The 12,653-nt window shown below is 48.2% G+C and overlaps 1 protein-coding gene across 1 annotated transcript in view; it reads left to right on the top strand.

Annotated features, from left to right (window-relative positions):
* Window positions 1-6,555, top strand: part of LSP1 (lymphocyte specific protein 1) — a 38,529-nt gene extending 31,974 nt beyond the window's left edge. Inside the window, exon 11 of the mRNA XM_075502337.1 lies at window positions 5,204-6,555. The gene's annotated coding sequence lies outside the window, so the exon portion shown is untranslated. The remainder of the gene's footprint in view (window positions 1-5,203) is intronic.
* Window positions 6,556-12,653: the final 6,098 nt, after the last annotated feature.

The raw sequence follows: 12,653 nt of genomic DNA, 5'->3' as shown, positions 1-12,653 counted from the left end.
TCCTCAGCCGCTTTGGGTCTAAAGCGGCCCACCTCGAACACGGTGGTGATCTTTGTCATGGGCTTGGCAGCCAGCTCCTTCAGTTTCCGGGCGTCGAAGCGTGGCTTATGTAGAAGGATGGGTAAGCGGCGGGGAAGAAAGAAGCTGCCTTCCTTCCGCAGCTTCTTCTCTTCTGCTTGCTGCTTCCTCTCTTTGTGGACTGTCATCTGGTATAAAATAGCATCCCACATTCTTGTGGCCCTTGATTTAAACAGCCTGCAGTCTTGACTGATGATTTCTTGAGAGCTGTCCTTCTCCTTGCTCCCTTCCTCCTCTCCCAGCTTTTCCAGCTCAGGCTCTGGGAAGCTGGGTGCTTCTGGCTGCACCATCAAGTGCTTCCTGAGGCGATGCCAGCCACCAGCATTGGCTCCAGGAGGTCTTGCATCTTCCACTGATGGTAGTGCTGGCTCAGCTTTGAGGGGAGGGCTGGTGTTTGGTAAGCTGGGGGTCAAATGAGGTTGAATGACATGTTCTGCCTTGGTGTCTGTGGAGGTGGCCCCTGTACTGTCAGCTTGTGCTGGGGTTGCTGTCTCTGGGTGTGCTTGCCTCCAAGGAGTGCTGGGTGTTGATGGTTTTAGGATGTTGCCATCTTGCTTGGGTAATTCAGGAGCTCTCTCTGATCCAGATGTTTCTGTGTCACTTCCATGGGTCGTAGGCTTAATGGCATGGGCATCGGAGGTGCTGGGCTTGGGTGAAGGGTCCTTGATGGACTCTTCAGTAGGAGCAGGCTTGGGCTCCTTAGGAGGCTCTGCCTTTCCAGCAGAAAGGAGGGGAGGCTCCAGTGTGGGAGCCGTGGCCTTGCTGTCATTGAGTGGGGCAGGTATCTGCCCTGGAGATGGTTCAGAGAGGCTTGTTTCAGCAGCTGGGGAAGAAGGTGTTTTGTCTTCATGGCTGATAGTTGCTTGGGTCTGATTTGACATGGGTGTTTTAGCTCTGGGTGGCTTGACACTGTGGAAATAAGTGTGCACCTTGGTGACATAGGTAAGGTCTGGTGCCCTTTCTTTACTGGGTGTAGTGGAAGGAGGAGGCTGGGGGAAAACAAATATGGAAGGGTTGCCTGGAGAGGGAAGCTGGGTGTCCATGCCTTCAGGCTGCTGTGGAGTCTCAGGAGCACCTGGCTTGTGTAGCATGGGCATAGCTGGGGAGGTTGTGAGCCTGAGGTGTTCAGCAATGCGCCTCTGCTCAGTGACCTTCAGCGTGAAAGGCTTGCTCTTTCGGAAAGGGGAGGGGACACAGTGGGTGATGGGCTTGACAGAGAGGCGGGTCGGGAGGCTGGTGGAGGGGGGTGCTGTGGTTTCAGGGGTCTCTGATGGGGGAGAACTTTCATTGTGCTCTAGGTCAGGGCTGGCCTCGTTCACAGGTGAGAGGCTGGACCGAAAGGACTTGGCTTGCTCTGAGGCTAGGACGGTGCTTTTCTTGGCTGCCTTCTTCAGCAGCCGCTGGAGCCGCAGGTTATCCTTCCCGGGCTTTGGTAGGGTGGGAGGGGGAGAAAGGTGGTGGCGGATGGGAGCAGGCTGGATGGAGGATGATACTGTTATCAGCATTGTCATCTCCTGGAAGAAAACACAAAGCTTAGAGTTGGCATGGGCTTAGCCTTGGACTAGACTCCGAGGTATTCAGACATAAGGCTTCCTCTTCCTCTCTCCAAAAGCTATGAGTATAGAGTCAGTATTGTGGGAGAATAGCATCAGCCTTGGTTTCCTTAGTCTCCCAAGGTAGCCTCAGCCAGTCTTGAGGGTGGTGTGGCAGGGCAAGAGTTGTACTGGGGGGAAGATGTATTGCCAAACCTGGAGCCTTCCTGCTCCTGGCGTTAGCACAAAATCCAGTGAGAGCTCCTTGAGACCCCAGACGTTCATGTCTTGGCAAGTCCTAACAGGATTTGGAAGGAAATGTCAAGAGAAACAGAGCAGGTCTGAAATTTTGAAGCTTTGAAACATTCTCCAGAGGCACAAATCAGGAATGTTTCATGGCTTTCCAAATTCCAGTTATTAATACTCTGATAGAATGTTATGTACAACAGAACAGCCATAAACTACGTGTGTCATTTGAGTCAAAGTCAACGCTGGCCTTGATTGATTTCAGCTGGCAGAAAGACATCCCCATGAAACGCAGGACTTAAAAGCTGCATTTATCTGATGAGAAAGTGCTTTGTCACAACACTAACTCTGACTGGTGTTTCTTTGTGTCAAGCACAGCGGCAACCTTCTCTTTCTGTGCTTAAATCAAGATAAAACCTAGTTTTCTCTTTCCCTTGGGGAGCATTGCCACTGTCCTCCCTGTATCACCCATTCTTCAGTGAAACAGAAATGGGTTGTGGTCTGCGTTGGGTCTTACCCCCAATAGCAATTGCAGCTGGACCCCCTTTGGCCAACACTGTGCTGCTCCTGGAGGGATGCATGACTACTTTTCCTGCTCTCTGTTGCTAACTCACCACCATCTCCTTTCTGGTGAGCACCAGTCAGATTTCCAGCAGTCAAGCTAAGGGTCTGTGTTGTGGATGGAAAGATAAAACTAGTCTCAGTTCTCCTCTTTCTCTTCCTGGGCAAGGCTGGGGAACAACAAGCACCCTGCCATGACTCTTTGGCAGCCCCAGAAAAGAAATTTGACTCTGCCCTGGCTCTCACTCAGCACAGAGTTGCTGAGTTTTGCTATGAAATGAGGCATAAATCACTGAGCCCCTTAATCCCTGGTGCTGGATGCAACTGAGCATCCTGAAACGAGGAAGAGGAGGTAGGGTGATGTCAGCGTTGCCCATGAGGGACTATTGCATGTGCTCTGCTTGGTTCCTGGTAGCTCCCAACGTGCTTTGGTTAGTGTGGGTGTGTAGTGCGATACCTACTGTGTGGGAAAATTATCCTGAATAAAACTCTCAAAAGCACACAACAGCTATTTGCACTTGAGTGCCTGGTGTTGTCTTTGGGCTTGCAGTGCTGCTGTCAGCACTGGGCTGGGAAGCTGATCTGCACTGAGCAAGCAGGTGGTGTATCTGCTAAAACTGATTGTGGATGGGGGAAAGAAGGATGGATCTTCCCCTCCCCCCCCAAAAAAAATAAATTAAAAAAAAAGGCAGCAGCAAATGAAAGCACTGAAGAGGCGGCATGGGGGCACAAAGCCTTCAAGGTCCAGCCCTCACCACAGTGGATGACCTGTCCTCCAGAGCAGAGGCTGTGGTGGGCAGGGTCTGGGCAGTGTCTAGCAAATGGTACACTGCTACCAACTGATGAATTTATTTTGGCTGCAGGCATGAGAAACCTCCCACTGTTTTGGCGAGGGGCTCGGAGGGGATTTGTGCCAGCTGAGGGTGACAACTGTTGGGCATTCCCAGTGGCTTATCAGGTTCATGCCTTAGGCACAAGGCTGGGATTAGGACTTGCTCTATTCCAAGAGCTACCCTTAGAAACAAGTCTGCACTGGCCCAAAAAAAGGCTGAGAGCCCATTCCTTTATCATATACCTGCTCTTTTCCCCAGCCCTGTGGATATTCTAGATTCTTCTGGGTCAGAAAGCCAAAATGCCTCAGTTGGAGAGCTGCATACTTGCTCTTATGCAACGCTGCTCTGCTTCTTTTTGTATAGGAATTGGTAATTGCTTGGGTGATTTTTATCTGCTGCAAGGTGAGCTAGTACATGCATCTGATGTTAGGATTGATTGTGGAATGATTTCATCTGCTCCTGTTTAATGTGGTCCCATCGACAGTGTGCACTACAAGATGAGCTGTGGTCTAGCAGCACTGGTAAACCAGAATTATAAGGTTGACCTGCTTCAGGTTTGTTGTACTGGGAATACTAATGAGGCGGGGCAGTGAACTTCCCAACTCAACTACTGATCAGCTCTTTGAGTATTTTCCTTGTCTTATGGACTGCTGCACCCCAGAAAAATGCAGCTTCCCACACGGGTCAGAGCAGGATCTTGCCTGGGATTTGCTGCAACCTACCAGATGCTACTGAGGAGGGCATGGGGGTTCTTGGAGTGGGAAATTTAGATATAATCTGCATGCACCAGGAAAAAACTTTCCCTCTGTTCCCAATGTTAGAGGCTGCTTTGTGCCCTATAACCTCAAGATTTGTGGTCTCTTACAATAGTCTGTGTTCTTAAAATCACTCTTGCTACTATCTCAGCATACCATCTGATTTTAAACCTGCTGTGCTGTGGGTCTTGGAGACCTTGTGGGTGGTAACTTCCACAGCATGTGACTGTGCCAGAGTGTGTATTTGACTAGTGAGACAGAGAGATACTAAGAGACAGCAAAAGGAAATCAGCTCTTAATTTATTTGCCTTCCCTGTCATGCTTGGCTTTGTTTGAGTCTCCTTCAGAGCTTTGTGTGCTCAGGAGAAACTCCACAACAAGCAAGATTTGTGAACATCTTTCCCCTTGCTGTGTAATGAAGCAAAAGCAAAGGGACAGACGGACTTGCTTTATTGCCAGTGGAAAGGCCAGAGCTGAAAACCCAGGGACAACAGGGAAAATACTGCCTGAGAAACTTGGGTGGGTTTGTCATAAGCTGGAAGGAAACTGAGCTAGAAGCGGAGTCAAGAGGCTTTCAGAGGGTTAAGTTTCCCTGCTGCTGGTTGAGTGCCTGTGGGTGGAGGGGAGATCACCCACTCTTGGACCCCAGCTGTTCTTCTGGACTCCGCTCCATCTGCAATCAACTCCAAACTGGGAATGGTGGGGAGAGTGTCGGCATGGAGGAGTCATTTATCATGTGATGGAAAAGTCATTTGTGCGCTGGAGTCCCTCAGCTGCACCAGCTGTTAGGCACGGAGCAGATTGAGAGCTGCAGGAACCCGATACCACTGCAGATGGTCCCAAGTGGAGAGCTGCGACTGCCGGAGGCTGTAGGAACATACTCTATGCTTTAGTGGCTTTCTTGGGCTTGAAGGAAACCTGCTGATCTCCTCCTTGGAGCACTTCCTTCCCTCTGCCTGGGCAGTTGTGATGTCTGCCGGGCGTGCAGCCCTTGGCATCTGGTCTGCCATGGGCACATAGCATGGTTGGCTGTCCTGCAGTGCTGAAGCTTTATGGGCTGATTCACAGGGCTTTGTGGAAATGGGTGGGAGAAAACCAGCTGTAATTGCTAGACAAGATGCTGCCCCTGTGCAGCCCAGGGTATAGCTCATGGCAGGCCAAACGGTATGCATAAACTTGTTGTTTTCTTGTCTTGCAGCTGAGCTTGGTCCTGGCTGGATGCAACCCTCAATGCCACTATTTCCTCTGCTCCACAGAAGATAATTGAAGGATGTTTCTCTTCTCCTCCTGCCTGATGTCAGTCTCCTTCAGTACAGCCTGACTCCTCTCGGGGTGTGAGCAATACCCCATGCTGCCTCCGGTTGGATGAAAGGAACTAGATCAGCTGGCAAAACCCATCCCTGTTTTAACCTTCTACATGACTCTCTAGCTTTTTTATTTTTTACCTGGCTCTGCTATGGAGATGGGATGCTGTGGCTTTGCTCCCTCTCTCCCTCTCTTCTTTGTCAACTGTTGGAAGAGGGGCATCTGCTGCAGGGCTTTTGCTACATGATGAAGAATTTCTACTTTTGTGGCTCTTGGTGGCTGGGTGGTGGGAGAGAGAGAGCTCAACAGAAACCTGGTAAAAGAATCAGTGTTTGAAAGGAGGGCAATAGGCAGATCCTGAGTGTGAGGAGACTGCAAGGACCACTTGTCACCCTGTTGGTGCCAGCTGTGGGTAAAGTCTTCCCCTGTTTACAATGCAGCCTCTGTCCCTCTACAATATCTGCTTTGAGAGACTTCCATCTACTCTATGTAAATCAAATCACATTCGACTTAGTCCTGTTTTTTTCTTTAGTTCCCAGATCATCCTTTTAATCACAGTTACGTACTCATGCCGAAATGTTCCTGCCGCTTTTCCATCTTGACAGTGGCAATAGCAGCTTCGTTTCAAATAGCTGCTGCCTTCCTCTCACTGTCTAACATGGGTTGAAGGTCTCCTTTCCCAGGTGAGGAGTGCTGATCACTGGCATTATCTCCCTTCTTTGGGAAAGGGATTTGCTTGTTCTCTAACCTGTGGGCTGCAGTGCCAGTGACTGAAACACTTCTGAATGTCAGAGGTGGTGGGTGCGTTGATAACCTGCCTGCTATGCTCCTGGAGGTGGACAGGATATCTGGGAAGTGGCTGCTTCTCATATGTTGGAAGCTGCCTCAGTGAAAAGGCATCCTAATGAGTTGTTAGGGGAGGTCAGGGCTTGCTGTGAACATGGGGAAACTGCGCCCCTAAGAGTGGCACTCTGGCCTTGGACCTGAGATCTGTAAATTGGCTCCCAGGGCTGTTTCTGAGCTCTCCCACGTCTTCATGCTTCATGGTGTTAGCATGTCCCCCATCCCTTCTTTAAAGTCTTATTCCTGCCCTCTTCCCGTGTCAACATAATTTTGCAACTTGTTTCTGCTGTCCTGGAGGGAGGGCAGCTTCTCTCTGCATCAGTTTGCTTTCTGCTTAAATTTACTGTGTGTCCTGGATTTTTTTTTTTGTAAGCATTTAATAAAATTTGAGGAAGATGTTGTAACAATGGCAACTCTGAGGATTTTGTTGATGTAGGAGTTCTTGCAGCAAAGCTGTTTTCCAAGACCTTGCAGTTCTCCACTTGAGTGGAAAGTGGAGGAGAAAAAGCAGGCTGAGCGAGAAGAAGAAAAGGAGCTTGATGTATGCAGGAAAGGGGCTTTCTGTGTGCCTGCCCCATTTAGGAGATCCTTGTCATCTTGCTGTATTCTTCATTGTTATTGGGGGTAATTGACTGTAAAATGGGAATGATTGGTGTTTGGGTGAGAGATGGAGCAGCATGCAGAAGACTTCCTAGGGAGTGATCAGCTAGGAGAAGCAGAGAGCTCAGCTCCCCGCCTAATAGACCTGAGCAGCATCATAGGCTTCAACCAAAGTCACTGGTCCTGTCAGCTATTAAAATAATCCTCTATAGCCTGCTTATACAGCTGAGATGAGGTCAATATAGCTTCTGTACAGGAACCCAGCACTCTGATGAGCTGACTGCCCTATCTCGAACAATCTAATGAAAAACCTTTTTATAGAGGTGATCTTCCAAGTAATAACACTTCTGTGGTGTAGAGACAGTAAATAGTTTGTGCTGTCCTCACCTATGCTTTCCTAAAGTGTTAGGAACAGGAAAGTTTTCAGATATCACTTCTTGCTGTCATCTTTTTGCTTATTGGTACCCTCACCCTCTCCATCCTCTGCTTCAGCTCCTCCTGGAGGTAGGAATTCAAGGAGTCTGTGTTCTTCAGACAGCACTGGGGAGCACAGACACCATCTGGCCCCATCTTCCTCCCTTCAGCCCTTTCTTTGCCATGCTGGGAGTTTCAAGTGAGGCCAGAGCAGTAGCAATGGGGTGTATAGAGATGCCCTGGTGTGAGGTGAAAAACAATGCTACTGTGCCCTGGCATGCAAACTGGCTGCACCAATTTGTTTCAACTCTGTTCTGTAGTTGGCTGGTGGAAAGGATGGCCAGAAATGTCTCTTGTTACTTTTCCTGTGCCCTGCCAGCTTGGAGAGCACAGAAAAGGCCCCAAAGGCTGCTTGTGTGAGATTCATTCTCTAAGGAGGGTTAATATGCAGGCATATTTTCCCCACTTAAAGCCCGTGTGGACCTAGATGTGGTTTCAACAACTGCCATAATTCAGGTTCTGGCTGCAGCACAGAAATGAGCAGGTTATGTGGAAACTGTCTGGGGACCAGAGCACTCTAGTGGTGGTGAGGAAGGGAAAGACCTGGCTTGGAGCAGATGTGTGTAGCTCTTTATGAGGTATCTGTATCTGCCAGGGGCAATTTTCCCACAATTAAATTAACTTTACAATGTGCTGTTTCTTGTCCCAAAGTAATGTGGTGTGCATGTGATGGGGGGAGTGGCAGTGGGGTTACCGGAATAGTGAAAGATGCCCTCCCCCTGCTGCGCACCGCCCCCCCCCCCAAAAAAAAAAAAAAGGGATTCTGCAGCCCAGGTGCTCTGGGTGTGTATCTTGGGCAATACCAAGAGGGAATGAAGGCTCCTTTCTCCCCTCAGCAGCAAGCACAGGGCATTGTGGCTGGTTTTGTTGCTCACTTCAGAAGGAAACATGGCATCTGTGAAGTGTTTCTGCTCATGTCTTGCTAAAATGAAAAGCTCCTGCAGGCAGATTTGCTGTGGAGAAACCACTGTGCATGGTGGTGAAGTTATGCTGCAACCTTTGCAAAGCCAGCCTGCTTCCAGCTCTCCTGTGCATCTCTGCATGTTGCTGGGACCTCCGCTCTCCTAGGGATGTGAAGAGTGCTCCTGGGGGCTCATCCTGCTCGTCCGAGTAAAGGAGAGCAGGCTGTGCCTCTCTACAGCAGTTACTGGCCTGGTCTTAGTAGCTGACTACTCCCTGTCTTTCTTACATTCATTTTTCACAATATGAAACTTATTATTTTGCAGCATTGGCATCTCTGAGACTCATTATAAGACCTTAGCTTCATCTTCTCCTGGGACTGTTGTACTTTAAGTGTAACAAGGACAAACTGAGGCATTGAGAGTGCCTTGCTGCAGGACTGGTGGAGAAAAGCAATGCTTTCCTGGTCCCTGTATCTCTGCTCTCCCAAATTACCAACACCTCAGCAGGTCAATGGTGCCCAAAGAGGGGGGCTTGAACCCCCATGTGGGCTCTCAGTGCTCTGACCTTGAGGCATACCTCAAGGTGTTGCTTCTCTCCAATTTCTTCTTTCCCTGTCCTGTATGTTTACATTATGCAGAAGGGGAACGTCCTTTTGTACAGCATCCACTCTTAAATGAATCTTTGGGAGCTACAGTAATACAGAAATGGGCTGCTTGTCTTTCTGTAGCAGGCTTCAGGGCTGCTTTTTTTCCAACAAGCTTTAACAGATGATTCTACATGAGTGTATGGGAGATGGGATTGAAAAACATGGCTCACGACCATTGCAATGCCTATTTCCTGCAGGCCATAAAACAGCACTGTTTAAACTTGGGGAAAACGTAGCTGATTGAAAACTCAAGTCTGTTTTGAATGTTGTGTCTTTATGTAGCACTTGTTCTGCCTCGAGACTGGGGGCTAGACTTCATCTGGTTCTCTTTCCAGGTATAAAATGATTATAGGCTCATTTTTATGATCATCCTTATGTACATGAGCTGGCTAATTAACAGATCTGCTCAACACTTGCTTGCAGCTCTGCACTGGGCCTCTAGTGAGGTGGTGGACATGAGGGTCTAAAGTTTCCAAATGACTTTCTTCCTTGAAATGTGTCTGCAGTTTCTGCTCTTTGAAGGAAAGGTCAGACTTGGAGACACCTGGGCCCGAATGTCAGAGCTTCCCCTCCTGCCACCACCACCCCCTTAGGGAAGGAAAATAAACAATCTCAAAGAGCGGGATGGCTATAAATAATGAGGTGGCAGCTGATATGCTACTGAGCAAGGCTCTGAGGTTGGTCTAGTGGTAACTCTCGCCAGCTCAACACGCTTTCGCTAATGCTGCGTTTTATATATATATATATATATATATATATATATATATGTATTTTAAAGCAGGTAAGGAATGGATCTGGCAGTGACAAGAAGTGCAATTGGAGCTAGCATTTGCTTCAGAAATGATGGACCTGTTACAAGAGATCCTGATAATGAGACAGACCACAACTGATTTCCCTGTGATTTTGCTTTGGGTCCCCTGAGGGTTTTGGTTGCAGTGGAACAATTTGATTTAGATTATAAATTTCAGAAGGTGCTTAATCTCTTCAAAATAACTCTAAGTAATAGTGGTTTAGCAATGCTAAAGACATGCACTCTTCATCCTTCAAATAAATAGAAAAAAGTGTTATAGGCTTGGGGCTTTTCAGGGTGATGGGAAGAACGGGGGGGAGATTGAAGCAAAGTAAGGGGAAAATATTATTGGAATTTATATGAGCAAGCATTTTAAAGCATGAAAGCAGCAAGGTGTTTTGGTTGGCTAGCTAGTCCTTCCCCGAGGTTGCAGAGAGGCTGTGGGTGGCTGCTCTGAGCACCATGGCTGGTCTCCTGCCTTGCTCACCTCCTCTGGGGACAGCCCCAAACAGCAGCTCCAGGTACGGGTCCTGGCTCCCATCCTGCTGCTCGGGCTTCGTCCTCACTGTCTGCCTTGTCCATTTAGGTGTAAATAGCCTGAGGATGAGCCCCTGGCTATGTCTCGAGTTGTCCAGCCTGATCCCTTATTTTAAGAGAGACATCTAGCCTAGATCTATGGTGTCCAAGGAGGATCTCCTGAATCACAGAGGGATTGCTTAGATGTCTTAGATGTCTAAAGCAGGTGGAGCAAGCACATCTCCCAAAGCAAACAGCTTAGTGATGGAGCAACAGTCTACCACAAAAATCGGGAATCAGTATTAACTGAAGAAAGATGAAATTCAGTACTTACTGATGTGTAATTTGTTTCCATCTGCAATCACTTGCATGTTGGGTGCATCGTGTTACTCTGTTTGGTTTACAAAATTAACAGGTCATCGCTTCTTTGAGATCATTTCGGGTGCTGTTTTCTTGCGATTTTGAGAGCCCTGTAGGTAAGTTCAAAACATCAGATGGAAAAGAGTATTTACAGTAGCCAATAAGTACAAGAGGTTTCTCAAAAATAAATTAAGTGACTCCTTTTTGAAAGCATGAAAAGTTCCATCAACTAAAATTAGCATGAAGAAGGGCTATCGAGTAACACCATTGCATGCTCCCAGCTTCGGCCCTGCAAAGTTTGGCATCTAAAGTATTGGAGAGGTGAAGGGCACATGATGGTGATGTTGCCAGGACAGATATTCTAGCAGAGTAGCTTCAGGCAATGAAACCAGTTGGAGGCTTTTCAAGTTTGCCAGTCAGATTTACTGTTTTGCAAAAGTCAGGGTTGCAAAATGCAAATTTGGAGCTGTGCTTTGATTGTTACAGTCCCCAGAGAGGAAGAGTGCAAATTCTGGCTCCGTCTCTGCTTGTTTCTGGCGAGGGATGTGCTATATGCGGAGCGTGCAAGTGTGGAAAATGCTGTGCTGGGAGCAGAGGGGGTTTGGAGCTGATTGGTTTGGTGAATTTTGGTTGGGGGTTTGCATGCAGTTTGACTCAAAGATTGGGGCTGAGACTACTAAAGTGAGCTGGTAAGGATGGCCCCGATACCTGCCTTTGCCCTGGCTGAATATGTGAGCTGCCCAAACACCATGCAGTTATCTACTGCGTCTTGGCCCTTGGGCATTTCATCCCCTTTTCCAGCTGTCATCCCAGTTTGGGCTTTGCTTTTTCACAGCCTTTCAGGAGCCTTTTAGTGTGGGTGCCAAGGCAGCTGGTAGGTTAAACGTGCTCACAGGGAGATGGGGGTATGCAAGAGCAGTTTCTCTACAGGTCTCCAGAGCAGCTTTACACCTGGGTTAAGCTTGGTCTTTTCCATCTGGCTTTTGGAATGCTGGTGAGCTATGCCAGAAAGCCAACTCTGAAGGCAAATTCTTGCTGCTTCTCCTGTACCACCCTGCTAAGCCTTGTTGCTCATTGACCTGATGTGGTAATGTATCTCTAATCTGACTTTGAGTCACTCTGTCATGGATCAAGATAGCAAAGCATTTCCCGCATCCATCAGAGTTGGCCATCTGATGAGGCCAGTTCTCACGGAAGGGATGCACGTGCGTCCTTGGGTTGGTGTGGGAGGCGAGCTCTCTATTTGCTTTCTCCCTCTCTGTCTCCCTGATGACTCATGAGATCACATTTGGCTCTGCAGGACACGCTGCTCCTTAGAGCAGCGCTGACCTGTGGAAGGATTGGGGGGGTAGGTGCTCAATCCTTCATGCAAATAGCCTAATACAATTAATTCCTCTTTGATGACTTTAACAACTCAAAACTTCCATTATCTTTTAGGAGTGCTAGTGAAAATGTTGCTGGGAAAAAAACCAGACAATAACAACCAGAGCCAACCCAACTGGGGAAATTTAGGAAAAAAGCCATTACGAGTAAGAAAATTTCAACAGAATTTAAAAATGCCCAAGGACACGTTGTAGCCTGCTCTGCTACTGTCACCACTGAAAGCACACCAACCTAATGAGTGTATTTGCAGTATGCACTGTATGAATGACGCATAAGGCTCGCTTATGTTTGCATCTGATGCTGAAGTAGGAGGTGTTTGGATCCCTCCCTATTTTTTATGCAAACATGTAGAGTTTCTGCTTTTACGGGCTAAGAGGACACAAGATGGGGGCAGATTCTCCTACTGACCGAATTTCACAGAAGGGATGACACACCAGAATCCTCCATGGAGGTGTTGATTGACTCCCTCCCTCCAGATGCAAGGAGAAGAGCAGTATTAGGAAGATGGATGGAGGTGTACATAGGTAACTTTGTAGTTAGGTAATTCGGCAATTAGGTAATAAGAGAAAGCTTGTTTGTCCTTTATTCTCCTTTTTATGCCCCTGAACCTCTGAGATGTCATGGAGCCCCATCAGGAGAAGGTGTGGGCACCCTGAGGTTCCCAGCCACCCTCCAGGATTCAGGTAGGTGAACCCACAACCTGGCGAATACTTACTCTCCCCTGTATCTGAGTGGCTCCTGCAAGACATGCATTGCTGTGCATGGCAAGCACTGCACCAGGTCTCTTCCAGCTGGGGGAGGGAGAGACAAGCCAAAGACCAAGATCCC

This window comes from Mycteria americana, chromosome 5 (genome assembly GCF_035582795.1).
Source record: "Mycteria americana isolate JAX WOST 10 ecotype Jacksonville Zoo and Gardens chromosome 5, USCA_MyAme_1.0, whole genome shotgun sequence".
Taxonomy (NCBI): Eukaryota; Metazoa; Chordata; class Aves; order Ciconiiformes; family Ciconiidae; genus Mycteria; species Mycteria americana.
The sequence above is the reverse complement of the archived record's forward strand: the minus strand, read 5'-3'. Positions and strand labels throughout refer to the sequence as shown.